General features: G+C 36.2%; 1 protein-coding gene and 1 non-coding gene across 4 annotated transcripts in view; one reads left to right on the forward strand and one right to left on the reverse strand.

Moving 5' to 3' along the window:
• The window catches only part of JAK2 (Janus kinase 2), a 232,680-nt gene that overhangs the window by 133,042 nt on the left and 85,971 nt on the right, over window positions 1-13,667 (forward strand). The gene's annotated exons all lie outside the window — the stretch shown is intronic.
• Window positions 3,053-3,155, reverse strand: LOC129501082 (U6 spliceosomal RNA). The gene has a single exon (XR_008662650.1). It is a non-coding gene; the product is annotated as a U6 spliceosomal RNA (small nuclear RNA).

Consider the following 13,667-nt stretch of genomic DNA (forward strand, 5'->3'; position numbering starts at 1 on the left):
TATACTTAATCTTCACCAATATTTAGGAGAATACAATTAAAACTTCATTTCTTCTTTCCCAGTGTGAGATTTCTAGTAGATTGGAAGCTATGGAGGAAAAAAAAAAAAATCCGTTCCTTAATGGTAAGAACTTTTAAATTAAATGCCTATCAAATGCAATCATACAGAATTTAACAGGATCTGCATTTAAAAAAAATACCTGGTTTGCATTTAATCTTGTTTTTAGGGATCCCTGGGTGGCGCAGCGGTTTGGCGCCTGCCTTTGGCCCAGGGCGCGATCCTGGAGACCCGGGATCGAATCCCACGTTGGGCTCCTGGTGCATGGAGCCTGCTTCTCCCTCTGCCTATGTCTCTGCCTCTCTTTCTCTCTCTCTGTGACTATCATAAATAAATAAAAATTAAAAAAAAAAATCTTGTTTTTAGGTGGTAGACATGTCCCTATCTAATAATAATGAGATTCTTCTATTATCCCAGACACTCTTCATTAGTCCTTTTGTACTGTTAACAGCTTTTATATGGATTTTAAAGCATATTTTGAACAAGGAAAGAGTCTGTATGCACAAGTAAAGAAAGATCACCAAATAACTGCTTTTTGTGTACCATGTTTTGGTTTGATATGTCAAAATCACAGCCTTTTTCTTTAGCAAATACTTCTAAGTTTTGGATAATTAAAATGTGTAATACCTCCCCTCCCACAACCAGAATATTTTAGTTTTAAAGCATTCAAAACCCCTGCCTTTACAAAATTTAGTTTGTGGTTTTCTATTAAGTGTACTTAATATAATAGTCTCTACCTTCTGACTTTGTAACATTTTTTGCTAATATTTATATTAAAAAAAGAAGTACAACATAATGGATTAGATAGTGTGAATAGGAGATAAAAACGCTTAAAAAGCTATCTCTTTTTGAAACCTTTTTTTTCCTAAATTAATTTTCCTGTATTCTTGATAACTATATCTAGAATCTATTTTATTATGCCATGTTAGGAAGACCTTCTATTTTTGACAGAAGAAGAATAGTCACTCTCTCTTTAAAGAACATACAAAATTGAATCAGTTTACATGTAATTAATGTAGTTAAAATTAGTGTAACTCCATTTTCAAGCAGAAATTGAGGAAGAACAAGTCTTGGACCAAGTAGTCAATAGAGCATAGACCACATTTCCTTTTCTTCTTTTTTTCTGTAATAATAGCATAATTGTATAGAATGGCTGTAGTTAATGCTGTAAATAATCCACCCTTATCCCCTGGAAGCTTCAGTGTGCTTGAGTAAACTTCTGACAGTATTTGCATCTCTAATCTACTGACTCTTCTTGGAAATGTAGGAAGTCATGCTTGCAGCGCTTGTGGTGGGCCAGAAGTGCTGTGAAATTAACACTCCTGGGTGCAGCCCTCAGCCACAGACTTGGACTCTCAGGGCATGATACTGTGTAAATAGAACAGTTGAACATATTTTATACTGTTTCTGAGAGCTTTTCTGAGGGTTAAACCCACTGTGGTAGCTGATTTAAGAGTGCAGATTTATTGGATGTCTTGCCTTCCCTATACCACTTCTCTGTTTCTCTGCCATTGTTACCCAAACTTAAAAACTAATATACTTTCTTTTGAATCCTGTATCAGGTTTTGCTTCTAGGAATATTAAAATTAAGGCAGTATGACTTTGGGGGTAGTGTGACCAAACTTCAATGAGAATTTCATTTTCAGTAGTTTTATTTTTCGGCATGTATGAATTGCTGTATTTTTTTCACCCTCACTGTACATGTGATTGGAAGGGGAAAAAAGGAAAAGGGGAAAAAAAAAAAAGAGAAAAGCTCTAGTGTTGTCTAATACAGTGTGAGGAGAAAGGAAAGTGCTTGTCTTTGGGTGAGATTATTTCAGTTTATTGCACTTAATCCTTACAAAAATACTATGAAATAATAGATGAAACTGATTTCAGAGATAATTCACAGGGGACAGGATTCAAACCCAGTTGCATTTCAAACTTGGATCCTAAACCAAAGGCTATATATTCTTCCTTTTTTCTTTTCTTTTTATTTTAGTATTTGAAGAAAAAAATTTGAAATATTCTTAACATAGAGGAAAGTAGAAAATATTAATCTGTATTTGCCATCCAATTTTATTTTATTTTTTTAAAGATTTTTTTTTTAAGATTTTATTTATTCATGGGAAACAGAGAGAGAGAGAGAGAGAGAGAGAGAGAGAGAGAAAGGCAGAGACACAGGCAGAGGGAGAAGCAGTCTCCATGCCGGGAGCCCGACCCGGGACTCGATCCCCGGTCTCCAGGATCACACCCTGGGCTGAAGGCAGCACTATACCGCTGAGCCACCTGGGCTGCCCTGCCACCCAATTTTAACAGTATTTGGTTACTTTTTGCTTTAGATCTTATTTTTTTAAAGAAATAAACATCATAGATTCAGTTGAAACTCCTCTACCTATTCCTACTCCTGTGTCTCGACCCCCATTTAACTCACTAGAGGTAGTCACTGGCCTGAAGTTAGTATCATTTTCATGCATATTTTAAACTTTTACTACATATATGTATCAGTGAATAATATTGTAGTATTAAATCATGAGTTTAAACCTTAAATTGTATCATGCAAAAAAAAAATCAGTCTCGCTACAACTTTTTAAACCTCACTTATCTTTATGACAGTCATGTATCCGTGTTTTGATATATAGCTCTAGTTCATTCATAAAATTGATGAATAATATTCTTTTTTTTGATGAATAATACTCTTATTGTAAGAAGATTCTACAGTTTATATATCATTTTTTTCTACTGATCAATATTTAGGTTATTTTATTTTATTATTTTATTAAGTTTTCATTTTAATTCCGGTAGTTAACATACAGTGTTATATTAGTTTCAGATGTACAATATAGTGATTTGACACTTCCGTACATTCCTCAGTGCTGATCAGGACAAGTGCTCTCCTTAATCCCCATCACCTATTTCACTCATTCCTCCACTCACCTCCCCTCCTGTAATAATTTCAGTTTGTTCTCTATGGTTAAGAGTCTGTTTCTTGGTGTGTCTCTCTTTCTTTTTCCCTAGAAATCTGAAACACTTCATGAATTTGTGTCTTCCCTGCACAGGGGCCATACTAACCTCTGTATTGTTCTAATTTTAGTATATATGCTGTCAGAGCAAAGCACTATTTCAAATAATACATTCACTGTGAACATTATGCAGGAATTTCTGGTTTGTCAGATAGTTATATCTTCTGATTAGTTAAATGTACCCTAACTACCCTCTAAAACCAGTTGTTTGAAGGGTTCTACATCCTCTCATCCACACTTGGTATCTTTAGACTCCTTGATTTTGGCAGCCTGATTGGCATGATTTGATATCTTAATTTGCATTTACTTAACTATAAGTGAGATCTACCATCTTCTTTGTTTATTGATCTATTCGTATCTTTTGCTTCTTTTTTCATTGGGGTTTCTTTTGCTGATTTTTTTTTTTTTTTTTGGTAGTTTCTTTTAGTTTTGTAGCTTGGCTAATTTTAATCAAGAATTGGTACCATTTGACGCCTGTTAGCTTGATAAAAATGTCCTTTTTTGCTGAACTTTATGATTTTTGTTATATGTCTCTTCTAAGCACTGTATACCTTGAGTTTTAAAAAAGAAATCCAGTCTGGTGTACCAGAGTGGCTCAGTTGGTTAAGTGTCTGACTTTGGCTAAGGTCCTGATCTCAGGGTCCTGGGGTCCAGCCTAACATCAGGCTCTGTGCTCAGCCGGGAGTCTCCTTGTCCCTCTGCCCCTCCTCCTGCTTATTTTCTCTCTCTCTCTCTCTCTCTCTCTCTCTCGTTCTCTCTTTCAAATAAATTAAAAAAAAAAAAGGCTTAAAAAAATCCAGTCTGATGTTCTTTGTCTTTTATTTTTATTTTTTTAAAAAGATTTATTTATCTATCTTTCTAATCTATCCAATTTATTTATTTATTTATTTAAGACATAGAGAGAGAGAGAGAGAGAGGCAGAGATACAGGCAGAGGGAGAAGCAGGCTCCATGCCGGGAGCCTGACGTGGGACTCGATCCCGGGACTCCAGGATCATGCCCTGGGCCAAAGGCAGGCACCAAACCGCTGAGCCACCCAGGGATCCCCTGTTCTTTGTCTTTTGGAAGGTGAGTTTTATTGACTTATTATTTACATTTATTGTATTTGTTGACATTTGGACTTAAAATTTTTTTATAGTCCTTTGTTTTGCTTTTAATTTTCTTTTTTTCTGCATTCTTACAGATTATAAATCTTTTCAATTGTTAACATTTTCTGACATGTATACTTGAATATTCACTTTTATAAAAAAGCCCAAAATTATTTAGTATACCTCTCCTACTAAATAGGCAAGGAAGAATCAAAAGCTATCTTACTTTCATCTAAAGTTTCAGTTTTTCATGTTTCTTTTTAGGTTTTCCATTTTTAAAAACCTGTCAGTATCTAATACTACTTTTACTGTAGTTAGAGATCAGAATCTTTAAGAGGAAAATTTTGTAGTAAATATTATGAGCAACTTTTGTTTTTAAATGTACATGAGAGATGAATTGTAAAATATAAAATATGGGACTTCACTCCCTGAAATTTTCTAATTGAATAACCTGAAAACACTCTTACTAAGGAATGCTAGATGAAATATAACAGACATCCTTTAAGAAAGCTTTTTTCTTAGGGAGAATTTTGAACATACAAAAGTGTATATATAATGGTATAATGAGCTCTTACACAGTAATCACTCAGCTGCAATAGCCCTTATTACCTGTGGCCATTTCTGTGCCAACTGCTTTCGCCATTAATGTGTTATTTTGAAGCACATGTAGACATATCATTTCTTCCATTAATATTTCAGTCTGCATCTCTAAAATACAAGAACACCTTTTAAAAGTAAAAACATCACAATTCCTTAATATCTTTAAATATTCAGCAAGCAATCAAATTTCTGAATATTTGATATGCCATAAATGGCTTTTTTAAATGGTTTTGTTTTCTTTTTTTAAACTAGGATCCAAATGAGGTCCACACATTGTGACTTTACAGTCTTTTAATATTTCCTGCATCCCTTGTCTTTTTTCTTTAGTAACCATGTTGGTTATAGTTTGCCACACTCTAGATTTTGCTGATCCCATTTTCATGGTGTAGTTTAAGGTGTTCCTCTGTTCTCTGTGTTGCCTGTAAATTGGTATTTTGCAGACTTGATTATATTCAAAATTGTCCTATACCACCCGAAAATATTTTCTTAGATATTCTTGTCTTACTGTTTTTTTTTTCTTTTTTCAGCTGATTACCTTCAGAATTCCCCTTTCCCTTGGAAATTTGGATTTCTATAGCATTTGTTTCCTGTTCTTTACCTTCACTGCATGTCCCTTTCCCTAACGGTATCCTGTCACATCTACCCTAGGATCTAGACGAAGTATTTACAGTGCTGTTTCCATAGGCTAATATTTATCACCCTAATACAAAAAACAAAAATCTTGTCCTTTGGGATTAATATGATACAGTATATTATCATCCTCAGTCTCTCCCGTTGTCCTCTGCTGTCCTTTACTTGCCTACTCCTATGTTATTAGTTGAGAACTTTTGGCATCTAACTTGGTTTTCCTCTAAACTCCCTTTTCTGACATTATCATAGGTTATGTCATTATCCAGGTGAAGAACTCCCTTAAAGATACCTTCAAGTTTCTTAATATATTTGACTCTGCAGTGTCATCCACATTCGACAGCAGTACTGCTTTCTCATTACCTCATTCTACTGAAGCCCTGTTATCATCTCAAGTTACTCCATCTCTGAAGTTGTACCAACTTCATATTCTCTCGTTATGTTCTCTTGTATTTTTTAGGTCTTTTATATTGTATTCCTGTGCCCCTGATCCTGTTCATGTCTGTTCTAGGGTTAATACCTCCCTCCTTTGTTTTCCCCTTCTTTCTTTGGTGTTATCACTGTTGGCACCTCCAGTAGCTTAAGAGTGATTTCTTATCTTATTTTTTTGTTCTCCTTTGGTCTTTGTCAGCAGCTATCCTGTCCCTTTTCTGCTTTTTACCCTTAATAGCCTTGCTACCTTGTTTTCCTTTTTCTCATTATTCTTAAATCTTTCCTCTAGATATTTCATATACATTGGTTTAAAAAATCAGATCATACAGAAGAACTTAAAATGGAAATACAGAAGACCTTAAAATGCAAGAACCTAAAATGACAGAAGTTTTATTCTTTCCACCTCAATCCTTTTCTCCAGTTTTTTTTTTTTTTTTTTTTAAGATTTTATTTATTCAGGAGAGACAGAGAGAGAGGCAGAGACACAGGCAGAGGGAGAAGCAGGCTCCATGCAGGGAGCCCGATGTGGGACTTGATCCTGGGACTCTGGGATGACGCCCTGGGCCAAAGGCAGGTGCTAAACCGCTGAGCCACCCAGGGATCCCCCAAGAAATCATTCTTAATTCCTCATATATCAAGCTGATTACCATGAATCTTCTTATAGGTGCTCATGTTCCAAATATCTAAAATCCACTTTTCTTTCAAACTTACTTTTCTTTTCTGTCTTGTTGCTTAGCTACTCTTTCTTTATACTTAGTTGTTCAAACAGAAATCTCAAATTCAAATTAGACTCTTCCCTTGCCTTCACATACAGTTAGTAATAGGGTGGATCTATGCAGGAAATCTAGGTAGTACATACTCCCTGTCCTTTCACCCTGTGTATTCGATTACAGTTCCTGCAACACTTTATGTATTCTTTTATATATGTCCATATTATTTCCTTTCTAGCCAAGAAATGGCTGTCACTATACTTGGATGTTTGACTATGATTTAGGGAGATATTGCGTTAGATGTAATTGGCCAAATGCGAACTTTAAAAGTATGTTTGGCAGCCACATATCTGGTAGAAAGAGCTTTTGAGGCAGAGTGTTATCTTTCTTTTGGAAAATGTTGAATGTGTAAATGAACATGAGGTAATTTGAATGAGGTCAGATGATACCATAATATGTTTTTTTTTTTTAAATTTTTATTTATTTATGATAGTCACAGAGAGAGAGAGGGAGAGAGGCAGAGACATAGGCAGAGGGAGAAGCTGGCTCCATGCACCGGGAGCCAGACGTGGGATTCGATCCTGGGTCTCCAGGATCACGCCCTGGGCCAAAGGCAGGCGCTAAACCACTGCGCCACCCAGGGATCCCAGATATCATAATATGTAAACAGAAAAGTGATGGAATATATTTAGACTAGAAAATTTGACATGAATAAGTTTAAAAATTACAGAATTTCTTATAAGCTAACAAGTATGGTACATACCTGTTTTATATAGGTTTTGGCTGAATTACTCCTAAAATATCTTTGTAAAGAGAGGGGAAATATATAGGTAAGCACAGTATAATGACATTTTATCTTGTTTTTGTCAAGGATTCATAAAGCAACATTTTATATTTTACTGTATCACAGGAAATTTCTTTGATGGTTATGGATTATTGTGGTATAGTCTCCAAAATAAGCTCTATTCTGTGAACATTGGCTTTAAGCGATTTTTTTTCTACTTCTATTTTTTTGATAAATAATAATATAGAATAGTGGAAACCAATATACACTTAAAGGGAACATGGCTAAATTTCAACAAATAGAATATATTCCAAATATTAGCAATTAGCAATCATTGCAAAAATTATTTTATGAAATGTCTACCAGAGTTGTTTTAAGGTAGCCTAGAGGCCAATTAAAACATTTTAAATAGTATAGCAAAGAAAAATTCTACTTAACTAAAGAGGTGATAGAAGCAAAAACTAAGGGAAAGAATACTGATGCCAGAAAATAGGTTTTTAGGAAAGGATCCTTTTATTTTAGTGTATAGTAAAGCCAGTTTCTTAAACTAATTTAAAAGGTGAGGCTAAAAAACAATTGATATTTCTTGCTATTCCCTTTTTAGCTGTCATTCCTCAAGTGTCAGTTTAGCCTTTGAGGAGTGTAGGGATACAGAAAAAGAGGTCCATTAATTCTATAGCATGCTATTAGTGTAATTCTCAGTGTTTCTTTGTCATTACTTTGGGAAATTTGATAAAGAATATCTGAGACAAAAAAAGAACATCGGAGACCTTTTTTTTTTTTTAACAATAGTTGTTGAAAAGTAGATCCAAATTCTTACTAATGATTTCTATTGAAGACATGATGTTCCCGTTACCATTGACAAGACGCTCATATTGTACTTTCTCTGCCCTTGTGCAAATCACACATTATGTAACTTTTCTTGGCTGATACTTTACTTGGATGTTTGATTATGGTTTAGGGAGGTATTGCGTTAGATGTAATTGGCCAAATGTGAACTTTAAAAGTATGTTTGGCAGCTACATATCTGGTAGAAACCAACAAATCTAAAGTAGTAATGAGAAGAAGTAAGGACAACAGAAGTTTGTTTTGATGCTAACAGGTATCTGAGGGAATTGTTTCACATTTTCTGTCTAAGAATAGGCATACTTTTTAAAAAACTATTTTAATCGGTCCTAATTCACATACCATATATTTTGCCCCTAACCATACATTTTTGTTTTAAATTGTAGAAGCAAAACTAGAGTCTATATGAAAGTGAGTAGTGAGAAATTGTGTTTGGATATTATTCCCAACTACTTTAGTGTGTAGGTTTTATGCTTTTCTCAAACCATTCTCAAAGAATGGTTTCTAGGCTTATTGGGTTAGGATAAGGGATTATGAAGATGACAACCATTTGTCTTCTTGAGTGGTATTATAGACGAGGAACAGAAGGAAAGTTCTCCATGTTATAGATTTTTCCATTCATAACTTTTCCTCACTAGTTTCTGTGATTTGAGCTAAGAAACCATATCAGATCAAACAACAGGCTTTAAAGAGTGAGAGTATTTTTGTGCTGTACTTCAGTATTTTTGCCTCTTTTATCAGAAGCTGCTAAAATTAGTAATTATCCCTAAGGATAAAAATTGGTGAGGGAATGTCTTTTTGGATGCATTTCTTTTCAAAAACAAATGTACTTTTGTGGGAAATTCTTTTAAGTCTGGGCTTAAGGTAACATATCTTTTTGACTGAGTTTGCATGTAAGCAGTACTTTGTATAAATGCAGAATAAGGGAGCTCTGGAAAAGCAGCAGTTCAAAGAAAAGATTTATTTACTAAAGTGTTTTAAAAGTTGAGATTTGGATAAGCTTATCAGTTTGGTTTTGGTTTGGCTGCATATAACCAAAAATAGAAGATTTTTGTGTTTCTCTCAAGTAAAAGAAGTGTGAAACTAGATTATGCGGGACGTTTGGCTCCATGATTATTAGTTACCAGCTATCTTTTTCTTTTCCTGACCTTTATCCTGACCATTATCAGGATCACCTTGTGGTTGCAAGAGGGCCATTATAGCTCCAACCATGGTATGTATGTTCATTCTGTATAGCCTAAAGGAGGAAGGGGCAACAAAAAAGAATGCTACTTCGCAGCTAAATCAGCAAAGAGTGGGTTTATTGCATCATAGTGTGGATATATGTGTAGCAGGGCCCAGTGGGTACAAGAGCATTTGGCCCCTGGGGTCCCAAACAGACAAGTTCTGCCCCCTCAGTGCTGACAGAATCCTAAGGCCAGGGAATCCCTGGGTGGCTCAGCGGTTTGGCACCTGCCTTTGGCCCAGGGTGTGATCCTTGAGACCCGGGATCAAGTCCCACATCAGGCTTCCTGCATGGAGCCTGTGTCTCTGCCCCCCCCCCCCCCCCCCCCGTCTCTCATGAATAAATAAATAAAATCTTTTTTTTTTGTTTTTTTTGTTTTTTTTTAATAAATTAATTTTTATTGGTGTTCAATTTACCAACATACAGAATAACACCCAGTGCTCATCCCGTCAAGTGTCCCCCTCAGTGCCCATCACCCGTTTACCCCCACCCCCCGCCCTCCTCCCCTTCCACCACCCCTAGTTTGTTTCCCAGAGTTAGGAGTCTTTATGTTCTGTCTCCCTTTCTGATATTTCCCACACATTTCTTCTCCCTTCCCTTATATTCCCTTTCACTATTATTCATATTCCCCAAATGAATGAGAACATACCCTGTTTGTCCTTCTCCGATTGACTTACTTCACTCAGCATAATACCCTCCAGTTCCATCCACGTTGAAGCAAATGGTGGGTATTTGTCGTTTCTAATGGCTGAGTAATATTCCATTGTATACATAAACCACATCTTCTTTATTCATTCATCTTTTGATGGACACCGAGGCTCCTTCCACAGTTTGGCTACTGTGGACATTGCTGCTAGAAACATCGGGGTGCAGGTGTCCTGGCGTTTCATTGCATCTGAATCTTTGGGGTAAATCCCTAACAGTGCAATTGCTGGGTCGTAGGGCAGGTCTATTTTTAACTCTTTGAGGAACCTCCACACAGTTTTCCAGAGTGGCTGCACCAGTTCACATTCCCACCAACAGTGTAAGAGGGTTCCCCTTTCTCCGCATCCTCTCCAACATTTGTTGTTTCCTGCCTTGTTAATTTTCCCCATTCTCACTGATGTGAGGTGGTATCTCATTGTGGTTTTGATTTGTATTTCCCTGATGGCAAGTGATGCAGAGCATTTTCTCATGTGCATGTTGGCCATGTCTATGTCTTCCTCTGTGACATTTCTGTTCATGTCTTTTGCCCATTTCATGATTGGATTGTTTGTTTCTTTGGTGTTGAGTTTAATAAGTTCTTTATAGATTTTGGAAACTAGCCCTTTATCTGATATGTTATTTGCAAATATCTTCTCCCATTCTGTAGGTTGTCTTTGAGTTTTGTTGACTGTATCCTTTGCTGTGCCAAAGCTTCTTATCTTGATGAAGTCCCAATAGTTCATTTTTGCTTTTGTTTCTTTTGCTTTCGTGGATGTGTCTTGCAAGAAGTTACTGTGGCCAAGTTCAAAAAGGGTGTTGCCTGTGTTCTCTAGGATTTTGATGGAATCTTGTCTCACATTTAGATCTTTCATCCATTTTGAGTTTATCTTTGTGTATGGTGAAAGAGAGTGGTCTAGTTTCATTCTTCTGCATGTGGATGTCCAATTTTCCCAGCACCATTTATTGAAGAGACTGTCTTTCTTCCAGTGGATAGTCTTTCCTCCTTTATCGAATATTAGTTGACCATAAAGTTCAGGGTCCACTTCTGGGTTCTCTATTCTGTTCCATTGATCTATGTGTCTGTTTTTGTGCCAGTACCACACTGTCTTGATGACCACAGCTTTGTAGTACAAACTGAAGTCTGGCATTGTGATGCCCCCAGCTATGGTTTTCTTTTTTAAAATTCCCCTGGCTATTCGGGGTCTTTTCTGATTCCACACAAATCTTAAAATAATTTGTTCTAACTCTCTAAAGAAAGTCCATGGTATTTTGATAGGGATTGCATTAAACGTGTAAATTGCCCTGGGTAACATTGACATTTTCACAATATTAATTCTGCCAATCCATGAGCATGGAATATTTTTCCATCTCTTTGTGTCTTCCTCAATTTCTTTCAGAAGTGTTCTATAGTTTTTAGGGTATAGATCCTTTACCTCTTTGGTTAGGTTTATTCCTAGGTATCTTATGCTTTTGGGTGCAATTGTAAATGGGATTGACGCCTTAATTTCTCTTTCTTCAGTCTCATTGTTAGTGTATAGAAATGCCATTGATTTCTGGGCATTGATTTTGTATCCTGCCACGCTACCAAATTGCTGTATGAGTTCTAGCAATCTTGGGGTGGATTGCTAGAACTCATACTCTTCTGTTCCATTTATCTATTTGTGTATTCTTGTGGCAATACCATATGTATTGATTTTGTAGTTTTATAGACAATCTGGAAATCAGGTAGTGTAAATCATTCAACTTTGTTCCTTTAAAATTTTTTTTGACTTTTATAGATCCTTTGCATGTCTTTTTTTTTTTTTTAAAAGATTTTATTTATTTATTTGAGAATAGGGACTGAGAGCGAGTGAGAGAGAGAGAGAGAAAGAGCGAGCGAGTGAGCATGCACATGTGCCAGGAGAGGGCGAGAGAGGAGAGGGAGAAACAGGCTCTCCCGTGATCAGGGAGCCCAATTTAGGGCTCCATCCCAGGACACTAGGATCATGAGCCAAAGGCAGACACTTAATCATCCAATCCACCCAGGCTGCTGCTAGATCCTTTGCATTTCTATGTACATTTTAGATTTACCTTTTCAATTTTAGTATTTTAAATGCCTGATGGGATTTTGGTTGGGATTGCATTAAATCTGTATATCAATTTGGGGAGAACTGACAGATTAGCAAGATAAAATCTTCTAGTCCATAAAAATTATTTAGGTTTTCTTTAATTTTTCTAAAGATTATACTTTTTTTTTTTTAAGGTTTTATTTATTTATTCATGAGAGACAGAGAGAGAGAGAGGCACAGACATAGGCAGGGGGAGAAGCAGGCTCCATGCAGGGAGCCGGATGTGGGACTGGATCCCAGGACTCCAGGATCATGCCCTGGGCTGAAGGCAGATGCTCAACCACTTTTCATCTCATGTTAAATTAGAACATCTTTCATCAACTATATCTTTCCATATTTCATTTTCTGATCCTGTCATGACTAGTATCTTCAAAATTTTATTTTCCAGTTGTTTGTTGTTGGTATGTATTTTAGAATGGAGCTTTTATTCAGGTATGGTGAGGCCAATAGATCAGGAGATAATTACCATTGATAAGGTAATTGTTACATTCACAAATCCCAAGAGGAGGGCTTATGCTGTGCCAGGGAGGGGGCGGGGGCGGCACACACAAAGGGAAACAACAGGATCAGTCAGGAGGCAGAGAGAATGAGGGGAAGATGGGAAGAGATGTTATTGTGTTTTTTGTGGGACACCTCAGATGTGGCAAGGTAAGCTTGTTGAGGATTGACTAGTCTGAATGATTTTAGTGGGTCCTGAGGCATAGAAGCTGTCCTAGTTGTCTTAATACCTGGTCCTAGGAGGACTAAGGCCCAGGATGATGTAAAGAACTTGGTAGAGGAGGTGGTTGGGGCTGTGGGCTCTGGACTGGTTGATTTGTACAGGAAAGGTGCACTCTTAGGGGAGTTCTCTACTATCTTCAGGAATTGGTGAGGCATGGAAGGGGCAGTACCTCCAGGATTGGCAAGGCCTAATGATAAAGCATAAAAAAATATAGAATAAAGACATAATTAAAACAGAATAGAATAAACTTGGTTTGGGTTATTTTGTGATATATCGCATGATATTGGTAAGTTCACTTTAGGTTCTAGTAAATTCTTTGTAGAATTGTATGGATTTTCTGTGTACTCTATCATGTTTGTATGTAAAGATAGTATTACTTCTTTATTTTCAGTCTCTATGTCCTTTAGTTCTCTTTCTTACCTAATTGCATTGGATAGAGCCTCCAGTACTGATTAGAAACAATGATATTGGACATCCTTGCCTTATTTCTGATTTTACAGAGAAAGCATTCAATATTTAATCATTAAGTGTGATGTTAGCTTAAAATTGTTTATAGATGTTCTTTATTGAGAAACTTCCCTTCTTTTCCTAATTTGTTGATCTTATCATAAATTGCTTTTTACTTTTGTCAAATGCTTTTATTGCAACAATTCAAATGATCACATGGTTTTGCTCTGTTATTGTGTTAATAAGGTAAATTACTTTGATTCACTTTCAGATGTTAAACCAACCTGCATTTCTGGGACTAACCCCAGTTGGTCTTGATTTTTTTGACTTTTTTAAT

The sequence above is a fragment of the Nyctereutes procyonoides genome, unplaced genomic scaffold (assembly GCF_905146905.1).
Source record: "Nyctereutes procyonoides isolate TBG_1078 unplaced genomic scaffold, NYPRO_anot_genome, whole genome shotgun sequence".
NCBI classification, from domain to species: Eukaryota; Metazoa; Chordata; class Mammalia; order Carnivora; family Canidae; genus Nyctereutes; species Nyctereutes procyonoides.